Source organism: Peromyscus eremicus, chromosome 8b (genome assembly GCF_949786415.1).
Source record: "Peromyscus eremicus chromosome 8b, PerEre_H2_v1, whole genome shotgun sequence".
Lineage (NCBI taxonomy): Eukaryota > Metazoa > Chordata > Mammalia > Rodentia > Cricetidae > Peromyscus > Peromyscus eremicus.
The window spans coordinates 48,908,147-48,928,296 of NC_081424.1; the positions used below are offsets into that span (position 1 = coordinate 48,908,147).

General features: G+C 40.6%; 1 pseudogene; it reads left to right on the top strand.

Annotated features, from left to right (window-relative positions):
- The window catches only part of LOC131918386 (estrogen receptor-like), a 230,387-nt pseudogene that overhangs the window by 103,495 nt on the left and 106,742 nt on the right, over window positions 1-20,150 (top strand).

Here is a 20,150-nt window from a genome sequence, read left to right on the forward strand (position 1 = left end):
ACATGCAATGTAGAAAGAGTAACTAGGCACATTCACACACACATGCACACACACATACATACACACAGGCCTGTACATACACATGTACATGCACATACATACACATAAGCACACCTCCACACACATACATATAGCCACACACACGTGCATATACATATGTACATATATACACACATAAGCACACCTCCACACACATACATACTACCATAGAGAGACACACACACACATACACACACACACACACACAGACACACAGACACACACACACTCACACTTTAGGAAACAGAGACAAGCTACATGGTTTGAGCTTGTGTGTGCAGTTACTAACTCTGAGTCTGAACACTGGTGTGGAATGCTTTTTAATAACAGAGATGGAATCTTTGTTGTTACGACTTAAAGGCATTTTGATGGCTTTGTTTCTCATCGTGATTGACATGTTAGTCTTCTGCTTCTACACTGAAATCATTATTATGCAATTACATTTTGATTCAACTGTCAAGTAGGACGACTGAGCTGCCCTTCAAACAGTACAAATGGCAGAAAGTGGTGATTCTTAACATGAAGAGGCAGCAGAAAGCCAACTTTAATACCATGCACATGATCCAGCCCTCCACTACATTCAAAACCTTATTTTGGATTAATTAAGGATTTATAGAAAATTTTCCAAAACGGTATGATGATTAATTTAATTGTTAATTACAATAAGAAATACCTCAGGCATTGTTGAAGCACACCTTTCAGTGTACCTAGGAAGGCATCGCCAGAGATGTTTAGCTGAGGGGGAAGACGCACCATCAACGCCTTCCATCCCATGTGCTGGGGTCGCAGACTTAGTAAGAAGAGGAAAGAGAGGCAGTTGAGGGTGGACATTCTCCCTCATCGGCTTGGTGCTGTGCATCAAGCCACCCCTTGGCTGCGCCTTCCTCTTCAATTGCTTGTCTCTGAATTGCAAGTCAGCTTTTCTTCAGGGCTCGGGCGCCAGCTCGGTTGGTAGAGTGTTTGCTGCAGAAACATGAAGACTTGAGTTTGGATCTCCAGCCCCCATGTCAAAGCTGAGGGTGGGGAGGACTTCTGTAACCGCAGCACTGGGGTGTGGGTGTAGAAACAGGTGGATTGACCAGGACGTCTAGTCAAAGACAGGGTTCAGTGAGAGACCCTGTCTCAAATGATAAGGTAGAAGTAACTAAGAAGGAGAACTGGTATTGACCTTGGCCTCTACCACATACACAGATACATGGACACAGACATAGATATCACACACACACACACACACACACACACACACACACACACACACACATGAGATACATACATATCACATGTATGCATTCACACACATACACTACATATGGTAAACAAATATTTCTTCCTTTAATTTGCTCTTTGGGAGGTATTTATTTGGTCAGTGATGAGAAATGTAACTAATAAAGAAGCTGAGGGAATTCCCATGTCCTTCATACATTCCTCCATAATTAACATCTTACACTGCATGGTACATTCCTCACACTAGATGAACAAATTCAGTAATATTTTATTTATTAAAGTCATACTTCATGGAGTCGTATTTCTGTTTATGCCATCAGGTGCATTACAGTTAGAAGCCACGCCTCCTTAAATTTCCCTTAATTGTATCAATGTTTGATAACTAGGTGTGGATCAAGTGTTTCATAGAATGTCTCACCATGTGGATTTGTGTGATGTTTTTTACATGACTAGAGTGAGGTTAGTGTGTTTGTAAAGGAATTAAACATGGCTCTTATTACATCATATGCAGAGTGTTGTACCAACATGGCCAATCTCTACGGATGCTTTCTTCATCATTCAGATGCTGCTTTCCTCTTTATAGAGTAGTCTTTGGGAGGAAGTTAATGTGGTAGCTCATACTTAAAGACTGGGACGTTACATTCCATTTACATAAAAATGGATTAACTACATAAATTACTTAGAAGGACATGCTACATCTATTATATAGTCATTTATATATTTATAAATAATCATTTTTTCTCATCTACAAAATCTCCTATGTTTCCTTTGCCTGTTCAGACTCTCTCTACCCTTTGGTCTCTTGACAAGCTCTGCCCTTTTCTAGATCATTCTGGTATTATCTGTTCTGGGATAGCCTATCATTACTGTCATGCAGCATATTAATGTTTCAGACTGGCTACTTGTACTTAGCCATAGGCACCAATTTTAGTCTCATCTTTTCATAGCTTGATAACTCATTATTGTTAAGCAAAAAAAAAAAAAAAAAAAGAAAGTGTTCTTTCATATGTACCTTTAAAAAAAATCTACTCAGTTCTGAGGAAGGACATCTTAGTTGTTTCCAGTCGCTGCCAATCAAGAATAAAATTGCCATAATATTTTCACAAGGCTTTTGCATTAACATGTTTTCAAAGCAGTGAGAGGATACAAAGAGATACACACCTCTTACATCACGTGGTAAGATGATGCTTCGACTCATAAGAAACTGCCAAGTTGTCTCTCAAAGTAGCTACACTGCTTTGCTTCCCTATTAATAAGAAATGATAATTTCCACAGCCCCACAGCTCTGGCAGTATTTGGTTATGTCGATGGTTTAGATTTTTAGTTATTTATCCTAGTACATGTCATGAGACTTAATGGCCTCTGTTTTTATTAAAAAGATTATAAATTTGTACTTATTTTTTCTTAAATGTACAGTAGAAATCATCTTAAAGCCATGTGGTTCTGGAAGTTCCTTCCTTGGAAAATTATTAGTTATTCATGCTATGGTATTTCTTCATTATCTTTTTATTGTCTGTAGGACCACTAATGGTAACTTTTTACATTTATGACTGATAATTTATGACTTTCCTTTTTCCTTAATTATTTTGGATAGAAGTTTATCAACATTACCTTCATGAAGACACAGTTTGTATTTAACTGATTTCTGTTATGCTCTTCTTTTTTTCCAATTTCATTTTTATTTTTAATGATATTTGTATTAATTCTGTGAAAATTTTACGCACTGTATTTTGATCATATTCACCCCCGCTCCATGTTTCCCACATCCAACCTCTCTACCCTCACTGACCAACCCACCCAATTTTGAGTTCTCTCTTTATTCCCCATTGAGTCCCGTTTGTGTTGGCCAACTACTCATGGGAATGGGGCCTGCCCTGGAGTGTGGTTGACCTGCCGGGGGTCACACTGTTACAGACAGCCGACTCTCCCTCTCCCAGCAGTTACCAAATGCCAACCGCTCCTCTGCTAGGAGTGGGCTCTCACGTCTGCTCTCCCACTCCACGTTGGGATTTTGTCTGGCTTGAGGTTGTGCCGGTGTTTTGTGTGGTGTCACAATCACTGTGAACTCACAGGTGCGACTCTCTTGTTGTGTCCAGAAAACACTATTTCCTTGAATTCATTCCCTGCTCTGGCTCCTCCAAAGCTTTCCACTCCCTGTTCCATGTAAATCACTGAGCTTTTCAGGGAGGGCTGTGACATGTAAATTCCATCTAGGGATGTGCACTTCACAGTCTCAGATTCTCTGCATGATGACCAGTGGAGGATCTCTGGGCCAGTTGTTTCCTACTCCAAGAAGAAGCTTCTCTAGTGAGGGCTGAGAGATGCACTGATCTGTGTGGACACCAATAAGTCACTGGGAATCATTTTAATACTACCTCCATGTAGCAGAATGATAGTATTAGCTTTACCGCTGGGGACTGTGATCTGTTTAGCCACAGGCATTTGGACTTGTTCACGTCTCATGAAGCAGGCCTAATTATCATTTTTTTCTCTGCTTCCTTTGGGGTGTCCAACCCTTTAAAGTTTCTTTTCCTGGGGTTCCAAATCTTAGGTTACAGAGATGATATTTTCTCTCTTATTTAATATATACATTTACTTTTATAAATTTTCTTTTAAGCACTTTATCCTTCACCTGAATGCATTTTAAGTTTTATTTTTATTTTCACTTAATTCAAAATATTCAAAAATTTCCTTGAGATCTCATCTTCAAGCCACATGCCCTTTAAAGTGCATTGTTTAAACTCCAAATATATGAGAATTTCCCAAGTATCTTTCACTTACCAATTTCTGGCTTATTCCCATTTTGGTGTGAAAAGCATACTCTCTATGGTTTCTATTTTTTTTTCATGTGGTTTATGCTCAAAATCTGGCTCATTTTGTATTTTATCAAAGCTTGAGAAAAATGTATATTTCACTGTTCTTTAGAAATAGCAATTAGATCTAGCTAACTGACTAAACTGTATCTGCACTGATTTTCTGGCTTGTTTGAACTACAAATTATGGAGAAAAGTCTCTAAATGAAACGGTGGCTTTGACTTTTTCCTTTCAGTTCTAAAGCACTATTTTTAGCTACATACATGATCACTCTTGTATATCATTTGGGGGAATTGATGTTTATATTGTTATGTAATTATCTGCACTTAACTCTTCACCATGTCCACCTTCCGTAATCTCTTTGGCCAGAATTAATGTAGTGGCTACAGCTTTATTTCAGTCCATGTTGGCATAGGGTTTCTTTCTCCAACCTTTTACTTTTAACATATCAGATGCTTGATAGTCAAAGGAAGTTCTTGTGCAAACCCGTGGTTCAAACTTGACAATTTCTCTCTTTTAATTGGAGTCTTCGGACCATTTACCCTTAAAGTGCTTACTGATACATTATTTTTATTAGCATCAACCAGATGTATCTTTTTTGTTTTTTCCTGGTTTCAACTGAGCATTTTATATAATTCTATTTTATCCCTACTCTTAGAGGATCAATTATATGTCAAATTTTTTTTTATAATGTTTCTACTGGAATTTATACTGTATGTTTTTAGCTAATTGAGGTACATGCTAAAGAGACATAATTCTGTTTTGCAAGTAGCATAGGTACGTCATAGCATCACATCCCCAATTCTTCCTTCCTGTCCCTGAAACATTGCTGTCAATCATTTCATTCTCTGTACACTATAGTTACCAAAAACATCACTGTTGTTTTAAGAACAGTTATTTCTTTGGGTTGCTTCAGAAATTGAAAACATTTACTTTACCTTTGTTCTGTCTGACCCCTTCCAGGTTTATGCAGGTGCAAATCTCTGACTTCTAAATACACTCTCATCTGACCCAGGGACAAACTTTTTGACCTTTTCCACAGGACAGGCTGCCTGGTAACAAAGTCCCTCTGTTTTCTCTTGATTGATTTTTTTTTTTAAATTTCTTTTTCATGTTCAAAAAATAATTCCCTAGACCTGGAATTCCAGACCCCTCACGTCTTTGAATAGTTGATGTGTTTCATTGTGGACTATTCTGATGTTTCCTCCCCCATTCTCTATTAGCAGGTCGTCCCCTCCCCCACTGGCTTTTAACATGATTTTCTTTGTTCCTTGGAGATGCAGCTCTTTCCTCTCCCACCCCCAACCCCCGAGCTGCTGAAATGGACAGTTTGGTGTAGGTTACTAGTTGTGGAAATGTCTTGACCATTGCTAACCAGCCCCTTTCTTGCCCTTTCTTTCTTGTCCTTCCATTGTTCTAACTAACCATGTCAGACCTTGGACTTTTTACTCTTCCTTTACGTTTCAATCTTGGATGTGGCTATTGACTTATCATCCAGCTTGCTGATTCTTTCTTCGGCCATACTGAAGAACTGAAGACATCCTTTATTTTTACTGTAGTGTTCAGAGCCTGAGGATGTAGTGGACAGTAGGTGACTGAATAGCTCTAGTGAGTACTAGGTTCCATGTCTGAGTGCCAAAAGATGCTAACTGCAATTAAAAAAAAAATCTTTCTAGCATTTGCTTTTGTTTTTCTTAAGATGTATTTTATATTTCTGTTCTGTTCCTCACCTATTCCTGTGTTTGTCTGTCTTTCCAGGTGAACATGCTTTGAATATGAAATGTGCTCTATAATATCATATGTCTAGACATTTGACTGTACAAATAGGTCACCCGGGGTAGGCCCTGAGGGTTAGAGCCCGACATCACTTCTGGCTTGCTCGCTGCTTCCTGAGCCATGAAGATGTGAACCAACTATGCTTCAGCCTCCCGTCCCAGCTCCCGTCCCAGCTCCCGTCCCAGCTCCCGTCCCAGCTCCCAATCCAGCCCCGGTCCCAGCTCCCACGCTGGACTGTATCCCCTTAGCACATGAGCCAAATGAACCCTTCACCCGCAGTTGCGTCTTCTAGGCATTTGGTCAAAGGATCAAGAGACATAGTCATACGGAGACAGTAGCATCTTAATCATGATGATTTTAAAATTCCCCTCTCTTCAAAGTCCACATTTAGTTAATTCATCTGCAAGCCTTGGCTTTGCATTCACAATCCATGCAGAACTCACGTATTCTCACTCTGTTCTACCATCCTAACGTAAGCGCCTGTGATCTGGTTATCTGGTTAATTACAGTGACGTCTGAAGGCTCCTCATTCTGTAGCTTGGCCTCTGTCTCTGAGGTCTACCTAGAGGAAACAAAGCAATATTTTAAAACTGTCAATTCTATCAGGTCTCTCCTCTGCTCACAAACAGTGGCGTCTCATCTCTCAGGACTCAGTACAGTCTTCACTGTGGTCTCCTGGGCTCTGTGTAAATGGCTTCCCTCATCTTCCTTCTGATTTGGGGGGTGGGGTGCTGCCAGAGCTGTCATGTTTCTGATCTCTGGCCCATTCTTGCCTTGCAATAGCCCCGAGTGTTGGTCCCTTCCTCCTATGTCCTGGCTGAGTGCCCGGCTCGCTTTGCTCTGTTCCCCAGTCTCAGGGACACAGTCCCTGCTTTCAGTACCTTTCTCCCCCTCCCCCCTTGTTCCTCCCCTCCTGCCACTGATCATTCCTGACATTATTTGTTTATTCTCATACAAGTAGAGAATAGTGTGAGTGGAAGGACTTTGTCTTTTTACCCTACAGCAGTGGCCGTCTTTATCTTGGGTTGTATGAATGAATGAATAAAATTGAAGCTGAATTATAGCACATCATTTCTGTGCACATGCTTTAATAAATCACCTAGAACCCCTTTTCAAGGTACATAGGTTCTTCTAGCACTTTTCCCTCAGCAGTGGCACCTTAGGAAAATCATGGGAAGCATAATCGGGAGAGCTAACTTTGACAGCCCCCACCCCAAGCCCATCTACTACATTTTGGGGAAAATAGCCTATCTTAATATATTTAATATTCCAACACCTAAGATCTATTAATATGTAGAGTGCATAAATAATAGCATTAGTGCAAAAATGAGGAAATATACTTCTAAATGTTTCCATACCAGGATTTATATAGTTTAGAACCACTAATAAGAAACGTTATCGCTGGTAATTTTGTGGTAATTATATGGTCATGATTGCATCTATACTGGGTCAGGAGAAGCACTGACCTCCAGGAATGCCAGGCCCATTTGTAAACAGAGCACAGAACACAAACCATTTATTTTACTGATTAACAGTGTCTACAGGCTTGCGCCAATTGCACCCATCAGTTTTTCCTGTGACAGGTGCCACGTGATATTTAAGTATGGGCCTGAAGCCAAGGTAATAGGTTCAAACCCCAGTTCTCCATCTCTGTTTCCATTCTACTTTCAGTAGTGAGAGTTGAACACACAAGGCCTTGTGTTTGGTAGGTAACTGCTCTGTTACTGAGCTACACCCACAGTCCCGTCTCAGTTTCCTTGGCTATTGAAAGAGATGTTGTAGCACTAACCTGACATTGTATCTTTGAAAATTAAATTATGTCATTTGGGCCAAGGGCTTAGATGAGTGCCTGGCCTCCATTGAATACTCAACAAATGTCAGCTATTATTATAATGATTATTGCTATTAATGATTTCCAGCAATACACACCAGCTCTCCAAAGTGATGTGGTTAGGTTTGATTTGGTGGGCAGACTGAAGGAGCAGACTTTGGAAATAGATAGAACAAGAGATGCATGGCAACTGGCTGGGCAGTCTGGAGTAGGGAATTAGGTTGTACATGGAGCCTAGGCCACCTACTTTTACCCTAGACTTGGAAGCCACAGAAAGCAGTGATTGTCCGTTTTGTACTGAAAGGCAAATTTGTCCTACCAGTTCAGATATTAGGAAAATTTCTCCATGTAGGAAGACACTTAAGAAGCTAGGAAGCCAAGAATTAACAAATGCCTATTATTACAGCAATTACTGAAAAAATTTTGTTTCAGTAATGTTTCAACAATGCCTGTGCAAAACAGCTGAATTTGAAGTCCTAAATAAAATGATGAAAACTCCCAGCAGTCTCCAGTCTTTTTTAATTACCATCACTTAAGATGCCTTGTGGTGATTCTAAATGACTAAAGTCCTGGAGACACTCATGTGCAGATCTATTGAAACCCTACCATGGTTCACTCATGCCGATTTGTGCTCTATTTCACCGTGTAACATCAGCAGGAACATTTTCCCACCTTGTAATGGGAACCTACTGCTCTCTAGGGATTAAACCATCCCACTGAATAGATAGTTACCTTGGCACTTTGATTCTCAAAGAGCGTGTGAAGGGCTGCATGCTTTTGGAGGTCCAAGTGCCTCTTTTGCAGCCACTGGCATGAGTGACGTTTCCAAGTTCCACCTTAAAGGTCAAGCCAGAAACATTGGACTGGAGAGGACCATCAGATAGCAAGGATGGAGTGTTTTGATGTCTGCAGAGGTGGAAGGTAGGAAGTTGTAGGAAGTGCATGCAGCTTGCAAGCGCTGAACCACAATGTTAGACTCTCCGCTCTTGAACTTACCACATGGGAGGAGAGTCAGGTCCAAGGTGTGATGTGTGGTGAGCTTAGCCCTTTGCCTTCTCTCCCCACCAAGATATTCTAAGAGGGCGTGGAATTAATTTTGTTCACTGTTCTTTACAGAAGAAAGAAGAAGAATCCTCATAAGATCCAGGCTGGTAAAATCCCAGAAGAGGTGGAGAATCTCACACTGACAGTTTGATAACAGAGAAAATAGAACAATGAATTTATTTATTTATTTTTTTACCAATCTAAGGATGAAATAATTCTTGGGAACATCTGCATGTGCTTGCAATAGAGGGATAGTGCCAAATTACTGTCCAGTTAGAAGTATTGGAAACAAATAAAAACTGGAAAATTATATGATATAACTTGCTTTAAATGTCAGATCCCTAGCAGTACATGATGATACACCAGGGAAACAAAACTAGCAATTCCTGTTTAAAAGAACTTTGTCCCCTAATCCCGATACAGTATCCATGCATGAGCTCCCACTGTCCTGGTCCTAGATACCCATCACACCATCATGGATTACATTACCTAAAGTTGTCACCCAGAATAAATCTTTTGTCCCAAAGCTGCTTCTGTCAGGTAGTTGGTCAACACAGACATGAAAAGTAGCTAAGACAGACCTCTTGCTGAGGGTTTATTGAGTGACTTAAAGAAGGCATGGGACAATGGCTGCGCTGTGGAGATAAACCAATGACCAGTCAATTAGACTGCAGTAGAGAGTGAAGATAAGGCAAGTGACAGATTAGGAGTGGCTGCAATGACATGAAGCCAAGAGTGATAGAGAGAGGAAGCAGCATTGTGTGTCAGTCAATATTCTATTGCTGTAATGAAATATCCGAGGTCTTCAACCTATATGGAGGAGGAAGTTCTTTTAGCTCATGGTCTTAGCCCATGTTTGTTTGGCTCTACTGCTCTTGAGTGCTAATAAAGTGGCATGGGAACTCATAATAAATTGGAGGGAACTCATGGTGAAATTATTGGCTTATTTCATGGCATCTTAGAAGCGAAGGCAGTGATGGGGAAGGAGCCGGGGTCCCAGCAGGTTCTTCAAGGTGGTGTCCCCAATGACTGAACTTTCTCTCATGAGGACTTACATTGGAAAGTTTCAACACGTTGCAATAGTGCCATAGGTTAGTACCCATCCTTTTAAACACATGGTCCTTTGGGAGATGGTGATTGACCACAGCACGTGGCAGCCATGAGTAGAAATGAAGGAATTTAAGCAACAGATATGGGAGGAAATGCTTGGTCAGCTGGGGTGATTCTCCTGACACGAAGCAATGTGTGGTGATATTGTGTTCCCCAAAACACCCTAATAAACTTATCTGGGATCAGAGAACAGAGCAGCCACTAGATACAGAGGCCAGAAAATGGTGGCACTCACACCTTTAATCCTAGCCTTCTGGAGGCGGAGATCCATCTGGATCTCTGTGAGTTCAAGGCCACACTGGAAACAGCTAGGCATGGTGACACACGCCTTTAATCCCAGGAAGTGATGGCAGAAAGCAGAAAGGTATTTAAGGCGTGAGGACCAGGAACTAGAGCCTGGTTAAGCTTTTAGGCTTTGAGCAGCACAGTTCAGCTGTGAGACATCCAGTCTGAGGAAACAGGATCAGCCGAGGAACTGGCAAGGTGAGGTAGCTGTGGCTGGTTCTGCTTCTCTGATCTTCCAGCATTTAACCCAATACCCAGCTCTAGGTTTGTTTTTATTAATAAATCCTTCTAAGATTCCTGCTACAGCAATGTTAGGTAGTTTTAAATGGTCCAAGTAGCTTTAAATGCACAGGTCCTTGGCATAACACGCTGAGAGGCTGGGATAAATTTAGCAATCTGTGACTACAAAATGTAAACAGCATCATCTAATGTTCATGGAAGGCAAAGCCTCTTCAACTGTGAGTCATGATCCTACGTGACCAAATACGAGGCTGTGCCAAAAATTTATAACAAAAAGTTTCTGAACGCACAGTGACCAAGAAATTAATTCAAAACCAAATACTTAATGAGCCCAAGGCTTTTCAGGCAGTGCTTGCCCACATAGCCTCACACAGCTTCCATGTAGCCTTGGCACAGAGCACGAACACTTTGTATTTCACATACCACCATGCCTCCCAGTGGCAGTAAGTGCTCCCTGGTGGCATTGAGTGCTCCCTGGTGGCATTGAGTGCTCCCTGGTGGCAGTGAGGGCTCCCTGAAACAGCTCCACTCAGATTCATAACTACGCTGAGTCATAAACTACAGTGCTTTACTGCATGTGTAACGTTTTTCTGCTCTTACGGAAACATCATGTTTTTATTACTAAAAACAAACACCCAGAGCATTTCCTGCTGGCATTCCTCATCTGGGTGTCAGATTCTTATCTTGGGAATATGTTGTATTAGACAAACGACCACATCCATATAGTTACTATGTGAGTTTTATTTCACCTTTAATATGGTAAAATTGTATATAGCAAAGAGTTACCATAAAATAAATTTCCTTTGAGATTTATTTTGAATTTATGTTTGATTTGTATAGCTGTTTTATATACCTATTTACTTAGGGCTGCATAGAAATTTCAATGGGTGTGAATCAGAAAAGTTCAACAGGTTTTGATATAGGGGTTTTACAGTCTATATTATGATACACACGCTCCGGAGTTAAGTAGAGTTGGGTTTAAATCCTCAGTTACTCTTGGAGAGATGATAACCCAGGCTTCATCCTCTTCTGTGCAGTGGGATGATGCCAGGACTTAACTCACACAGTCCATCCATTTTGAGTGTGTGTGTCTGCATTAGAATGGGCAAGGATGCTTTTCTGCGGCAGCTTTATTAGGTTGTTATCTTTAATTTTTAAGTAATCAGCACACCTATTTCTTTCAACACACTGAACTTAATAAAAAGCTTTTAGTGTATTTCTTTGCCTGGCTTTTTAATACCTCACGGATAATGTGAAGTTACTGAAAAACAAAGAGAATCAATTATGCAAATGTTTGAAATAATAATACATTGAAGTAGTTGCAGGAAACTGGGGAAAATTACTAATGTTCGCTAGTTTTTTCTTTTGAGACATAGGTTACTAAGAGGAAAAAAAAATCATTCCAATGAAAGAAAATTTGAAAGACTTCATTAGAAGCCAATAATCCAGAAAATTTTATCATTAATGGATATTCAGATAGTATATTAACTTTGCCCAAGATTCAATGGCCAAATCAAAGAATTCAAATGCTGACAAGATGAATGATTGAACTCTAGGTAGGCATGGTGATGTGTGCCTCTGAGACTAGTGTCTGTGAGACAGACACCGGGAGATGGAAGTTCAAGGCCAGCTATATACCAAGCTCAAGATCAGCCTCTAGGCTACATAATGAGACCCTGTCTTATAAATCAACCAACCAAGGGCTGGTCATGTTAGCCCAGCAGTAGAATGCTTTCCTGGATGCCTGGATTGTACAGGGGCTCTGGGTTTTATCCCTGCTACCCTCACACTGCAAAGCAACACAAAAAGACCTCAGATAATCAGAAGTCACTTTTCAGTGTGTCTCAGACATTTGACACATTGGGATAAATGTTTGGTTTTAGGGCCGGGGCATAACTGTCTAAGCAGCTGGTACGGCTTCAGCCTCCTTTTCCCCAGGAATCAGCAGCCTCTGGCTTCATTCTAGCCACCTCTTGACTCACTGGTAGTTTTTTAAGTACTCCTCAGGACTTAGCTTCTCTAGGGTCTCTGGTCATGTTTTCTTTGCCTTTCAGTCTCTTTGTGGTTGTCTGGTTTTAGTGGCTTAGTAAATATCCTTCCATTAATGTCCCCAAGATGGATTAATGTCACTCAAATCCACACTACTAGAAAAAAATCTACTAGAGGTTTTACATGTGGCTTTTCTATGCCCTCATAGTAATATAAGGAAGACATTACCAGTTCTGACTGGCTACATTCACAGGGTTACAGGGTAGATAAAGTAGCTTCCAATCCTTTATTTAAATGTATGGCTCTGCTAGGACAATCATGAATATGTGTTAAATGACTTTTAAAAGAATAACTTTGCCTTGGTGCAAGCATAATCTAATCAGTGGCACAATTTGAGAGTTAATAAATAGTGAACAGTTACTCTGATACCCGGTCACAGCTTTGGGATCAACCTGCTGAATATCTAGCTGCATCATCTCGAAAATGACATTTTCATTGCTAAATGGCAGTACAACATGTCTTGTTTGCATTACACATTACAGTGCCGTTTGGTACAAATAAACTTCTTGATTGCCATGGCTTTCTCTGTTTAATATTTGCATAATCTAAACTATTATCTTTTAAAAGTATTTTTTTTCTTCTTATGAATTAGTAGTTTAGTCTTTTAACTTTTTCTTCTGATAGTTAAAATAGAAATAGTCAAGCAGAGGTAGGATTACATTGCTGCCTTACAAATAATTCTGGAAAATGTCTGGAAGAAGTGTGATTTTAGTTTTCTCTTGGGATTTTAATTATTCCCATCAAAAAAAATTAAGGTACAATTACATCATTTCCCCCTTCCCTTTTCTCCCTCAAGCATATCCCAAATGCTCTCCCTCCAGTCCCTTCCATATCTTTCCCTTATTCCTTCTGAAGTTCATGGCTTCTTTTTCTTTGATGTTATTGTTTCACACACACACACACACACACACACACACACACACACACACACACACACACACACCTACACAGGTAACAATAACATATATATGTAACCTGTTCTGTCCGCGTAATGTCATTTGTATGTACATGATATCAGGGACTACCACTTGGTATTGGATAATCCCTGGGGCTGATTTCTTCTTCTCTCAGCAGTCATTAGTTTCCTGGAGTTCTTTGTCACTTTGATGTGAGCACATTTATTAGTGTCATCCTTGTTCGGCATGTAAACATGAGGTGCATGTTTTACAGGTGCAGGAGACACAATGTCACAGCAGACTTTTTTTTTTTTTTTGGTGGGGGTGAGAATTACACTTATCTGTGGGTGTAAGAACAAGTACACCTCATCCTGTGTAATTAAGAATTAGCTGACTGTGCTACAGGGACACAGCCTGTGGATGTTGGAGCTGACCTTGAGTGTTCACTTCATGGGGGTGAGATAAAAACAAAAGTTGGGTTCTCCCCATTGTCATCTAATTCTAGCTAGAGTTTATTTGAACTTTTATAAAATATTGATATAATATTACCACTACTAATGCATTCACTTGGCAGCTTACCGGAAGAGCCTTTTTCTCATTGGGCCACACTCTGGGATCCCACTGCACACAGTTGGCCAAACAATGTGCATCATTTTCTATTTTGTTTTGCTTGTAGGGATTCTGGCATTTGTAAAGCACTGTGTCTTTGGAATAAATCAGAATATTTACAGGTGTTTACCAACTCTTCCTTTCTCTGTTTAGCTGCTTGGTGGTTTTACAAATACCCAACTCTCTCATCTTTCCAGCTGCATCTTAGGGCTCTACATCTCAAACTTGGGGCCCTTTTTGGCTTGTGTTCAATAACCCGAGTCACCCCACTGTGAGAATCAAGTGGACACTGCAGCCCAACACGTTATTTTAAACAGTGCTACAATAAAACCATCCAACCAACTACTTGTAAACTCCTCCAAGAGAGGAAATTTTGTAATTTGATATGTGCACACATAAAATCTCCAGCCACCCTCCTGCCCTGTTTCATTTGTTGTCAACTTGACACCTGGGAAGAGAGAACCTTAGCTGAAAAATTACCTCCTTCAGATGGCTTGTGTGCATGCCTGTGTGGTGTTTTCTTGAAAACAATGATCGGATTGGGAGGACCCAGTTCACTCTGGGTGGTTCCATCCCTAGGCAAGTGGGCCTGGGCTGTATAAGAACGATTGCTGTGCAATCTAAAGAGAGCAAGGCAATAAACAATGTTCCTCCATGCTCTCTGCCTCATTCTTGCCTTGAGTTTCTGCCCTGGCTTCATTCAATGATGGCTGTAACCTGTAAGCCAGATAAACCCTTCCTCCTCAAGTTTCTTTTGGTCACGGTCACTAGACTAAAAGAATAACTAGAATGTGTATTCTCGGAAGCCTCCAGTTGTCCAGCTTAGAGTTTTTGAAGTGGCAGCCAATACATGTGTTGTCCTGCTAGTGCAGAATGCTTATTCCTGCTGTGGTTTCTGCACAAAGCTTCTATTTCAGCTTTGGTCTGTTGGGTCAGCATTTAAACCAGTACAGGATCCGAATCCGAGAGTGATGTGTTTGCTTCCGCCATGGGCTCTAGACTGACTCCTCATGTTCTACACTTGTTGGTCACATTACCTGATATCATGGCTCCTTGGTGATCTAGCTACTCCAGTTGGAACAGGCTTATTGTTCTGAACTATGCCACATCCAGCAACAAGAATGATGAGCTCTGATGAGCAAAGTCAATGGGACCATCATCTTCCTTAACTGAGATGTCGGCATGTTTGACTATGAGATCACTGAAACATGTGACTTTGCACAATGGCCGATCACGTGCCGCTGCCTTCGTTTGCTTGACTTATAGGTCCCTACACTTGTTAGCTTTGTGTCCATGATAATGAATAAATTTCAAAATTGGTTTATCTGAAAAATAGAACAAAGTCAACCTCCTTTCAGAGCTGGCATGTGAATACAGAATAAACACCAAGGGGCTCCAAGTTACAGTCTGTTAGCACGTGGCATCAAATGAAAACCGGCACAGACAAGGCCTGGCTGGTGGTTTCCAAAATTTACCTCACAAGATTTTTTGTGAGGACTAATTACCTTAAAATATCCTCCCACACAGTGCACAGGAAGTACTTAAGATGCACATCACATGCTCAATGCATATTAATGTTTAAAACAACAATCTGTGGGATTGGAGAGACAGATTAGCAGTTAAGCACACTGACTGCTCTTCCACAGGACTCAGGTTTGATTCCCAGCACCGACATGGTGGCTCACGACCATCTGCAGCTTCACTCCCAGGGGATCTGACATTGACTTCTGGCCTCTCTGGACACCAGGCACACAAGGAACAGAACACCACTCACACACATCAAATAAATATAGTATTCAACACCATTGAAATATCAACCTTTGTTATTATTATTGCTTATTCCAGCACTTGTAGGAAATGCTCATTTTTGAGCAGAAAGGGTTGGTGGTTTCTTTTCATTTATACATTATCAACTAATATATCTAATTTGGACCTGAAACAGTGAAGCTATATCTTTGAAAAAATTCCCAGCTATACATTTTCCCCAGTGTCTTGACAAATTAGAAGGAGAATGAAGTTCTCATATTAATACTTTCTCTGTCACAAGTGACAAACAGTTAACACATAGTGTTTATTTTTCATGTGTTCAATGTGAAAAATATTTGAATTAGTCAGGCACATCTTTAATCCCAGCACTCAGGAGGCATATGCAGGTGGATCTCTGTTGTTCAAGACCATCCAGGTCTACATAATGAGTTCCAGGACAGCCAGTGCTATATAGGGAGACCCTACCTCAAAACAAAACAAAACAAAATGCATTAAAATTTTACTAAAATATTAATTCCTAATTCCTTCCATGTAAGTCTAAAACTTAATATCCAACTTACTATCTAATTTTGGAGAGATAAGTTTGTAAGAAACATAGAGGCTTGAGTTCATCTTTGGCCTTTGAAATAGTTCTTTTTGCCAATAACATTTGGTCAGAACAGAATGGCCTTTTTCTGGGTAAGACTCTAAGTCAAAGGCTCAAAGAATGAACAGCAGAAAAATTGAACCACCTGCTCCCCTGGGGTCTTTAATTTAGTTAGTGAGAGTCACAGGTGGGTAAACCTTTGGGAGAAGATTATTTGAAACTATTTAAAATTTCGTATTTAGAAAGAGAAATGTGTTTGTGAAAAACCCAAAGCTAAGAACACTGACAAACTTGGGTCAGTTCCTAATACAATAGCTCAGCAGCCGTGAGAATTTGACTGAGCTACCCTGGGGACCTGGGACCATACTGTGCGTCCTGAGTAGATCAGCATTCCGTAGCATCTCCCAGCTAGAAGTCTATTTAGATGATGAAGTTATAAGTTATCTAGTGAAGTGTGTGTGTGTGTGTGTGTGTGTGTGTGTGTGTCTGTGTGTCTGTGTGTCTTTGTGTCTGTGTGTGTGTGTGTGGTGGGGGGCGGTATCTGTGTGAGTGTTTTGTCTGAATATGTACCACATATGTTTCTGGTATTTGCAGAAGACAGAAAAGAGTTCCATACCCTCCAGAATTGGAGTTAGGGTCCGTTGTGAGCTGCCATATGGTTGCAAGGAACTCAACTTAGGTCCTCTTCAAGAGCAGCCAATGCTCTTAAGGGCTGAGCCATCTCTCTAGGAAATGTCTTTTTTATTATTATTATTGTTAATAAAAATAATCTCAAATGCTTCCAAACTTAGCTGAAAGGCTGTGGAGATCTCAAGTAAAGTGTAAACATGGTGAGGTGAGTTGGGATCTCAAGCACTATGGAAAAGCCAGGTGCTGTTACGCACACTATGATCATAGCACTGGGGATGTGGAAACAGGATGGTCCCTGGGTTAGCACTGGGGAGGTGGAGGCAGGAGGGTCCCTAACTTTGCTTGCCAGCCAGGTTAGATGAATCAATACACTCTAGGTCCACTGAGAAACTTTGACTAGAAAAATAAAACGGAGAGTGACTGAGCATACTGGACATTGTCCTCAGGTCTCCATAGGCACATGCATACCCATGCACACACCCATGTACACATGTGTGCACACACCATAACACGAACACGCTCACACACACAGTTGTCTGGCGAGTAAAAATTGTGCATACATGACAAGGACCATGTACTATTTCAATAAATGGTGTGATATTCACATCAGGGCAAGCATCTCAGTCTTATCATAGACTGATCGTTTCTCTGTACTGATTATCTTTTATGAAAGCTTTTTCTTAAATACACACTTGGCTATCATTATCTCGTCACTGCACTATGCAGCATAACACAGGAGTTTATTTCTCCTGTGTGCCTGAAAACGCAGCTTGGCCAAGTTTATTCTAAGCGTCTCTCACTTTCATTCCGTCTGGCTTCTTGGAATAGCCATTCTGCTCTCGGTGTCTGGATAGCTATTTCATTCATTCATTCATTCATTTTGTTTATTTTTTTATATCCCAACTGCAGTTTCCCCTCCCTTCTTTCCTCCCAGTTCCTCCCCACCACCTCCTCCATGTGGTTATTTTATATTGCACATGAGTATCTGTTCATCTAACATACCATCTTCCAGCTCCACCCAATTCTCTGCAAATGACAGAATATCACTTCTTTTTTATGGCTGGATAGTTTTCTGTGATGTATATGTACCACATTTTCTTTCTTCATTCATCAGTTTGTAGACACTTGCATTGCCTCTCTTTCTTGGGGTACCGTGGACAATTTTATGGTGATATGAGTGTCTCGTCAACATATTGACTTGGTTTTCTTTGAACATCTGGCCAGGAATGGAATTGCTAGGTAAAATAATAATAATAGTAATAATAATAATAATAATAATAATAATAATCCTATTTTTAATTTAAAGAGAAAAATTCTTTTTCTTTTTTAAAGAGTTACTTGTATTATGCATTTGGATGCTTTGCCTGCACGTATGTCTGTACCTCACATACATGCCTGGTGCCCATGGAGGTCAAAAGAGGGCATTGGGTCCCCTAGAACTGGAGTTACAGACAACTATGATCCACAGTGTAGGTCTCGGAGCCAAACCCCGGTCCTCTGCGAGAGCAGTAAGTGTTCTCAGCTCCTGAGCCATCTCTCCAGCCCTTTAACGTCTTGAAAAGGAAACTATCTACTATTTTTATAGCTACTGGGCTAACTCGCCACTAGGCAAAGGCATCCTAGCACTGAGTTTCCCCGTGTTCTCATCACGGTTTCTTGTCTTTGTCCGCTGGAATTGTTGTCATTCTAACTCGAGTGAGGTGGCCTCTCATGGATTTAATTTGTGTTTGTCTGATTATTAGTGGTGCTGAACATTTTTGGTATACTTGTTGACCATTATGTCTTCATGTGAGAAGTATCTCCTCTGGTTGACTGGTCATTTCTAATTGCATTATTGTTGCTTTGCTCTTTGAACGTATGTTTGTGCCAATGATTGTTAAATCAATGTTTCTCTTGGGATTTAGACATTAGGTCTTACTCCATCATGGTGCTCCTCTCCTTCGTTACTAAAAATACTATCAGTTTGCTGTTAAAGAGTGTCTATAAAAGATGCAGTGTTTGATATTAAGTCATATTTTATGAGTAACTAGTTATTATAATTCTATTATTTTTACAATATTTGCTATACACACAGACATATATACATATATACATGCACATATATACACATACATACAAACATGCACACATATACACATGCACATACATAGACACATGTACACATATGCATACATACATATACATTCAGATACATACACATAGATAAACATGCACAGATGCGTACACATATGACATACACATATACACAAGCATACACACACATGCACACACACAGACACACACAAGTACTGGTATGTCAGATACAACTACTACTGGCCGATAAAAATCCCATCATTACATTTTCAGAAGTTCGCACACCTCTTAACAGATAGGTGGCTTGAAATTTGTTACACTGACATTATTTACTTCATGAATGTCACCAAATGCCACAAGTCAGTGCTGTTCACCTTTTCGTTGGGAGTGACAGTTACTAAACACTTCCTAGTTGGCGTGTGCTCTCAGTATTTATTTTCATAAAATAAAGGGCAATTATCTTTGAAGATGGTGTTTGTACTGAAATTCACAGGAGAAAAAGGTCATCGAATGTGTTCTCTATCCTTCTGCATTTTCAGGGATACGGAAGGACCGGCGAGGAGGGAGAATGCTGAAGCACAAGCGTCAAAGAGATGACTTGGAAGGCCGAAGTGAAATGGGGCCTTCGGGAGACATGCGGGCCGCCAACCTTTGGCCAAGCCCCCTCGTGATCAAACACACTAAGAAGAACAGCCCCGCCTTGTCCTTGACAGCTGATCAGATGGTCAGTGCCTTGCTGGATGCCGAACCGCCCTTGATCTATTCTGAGTATGATCCTTCTAGACCTTTCAGCGAAGCTTCAATGATGGGCCTACTCACCAACCTGGCAGACCGGGAGTTGGTTCACATGATCAACTGGGCGAAGAGGGTGCCAGGTAAGAAGGCAAATCTCAACTTTGATTGTAAGCGCGATTAACTTTTCAAGAATTGGCTGTGATACTGTGGGGAAAAAATGACAGCATGCTACATGATTAATGTCAATGCCACATTGGCCTTTGTCCCTTGTCAATATTAACCCACTATATTTCCCTTGAAACTTAAGATATAGCCTTTAAAAATAAACACCCGGGACAATAAAACCTTTGACATAGTATTTTTGGCCAGTTTTCTTTGCTCGAAATACTTGGATGGATACTACATACCACATGCACACGTGTGTCTGTCACGCAGAGATATC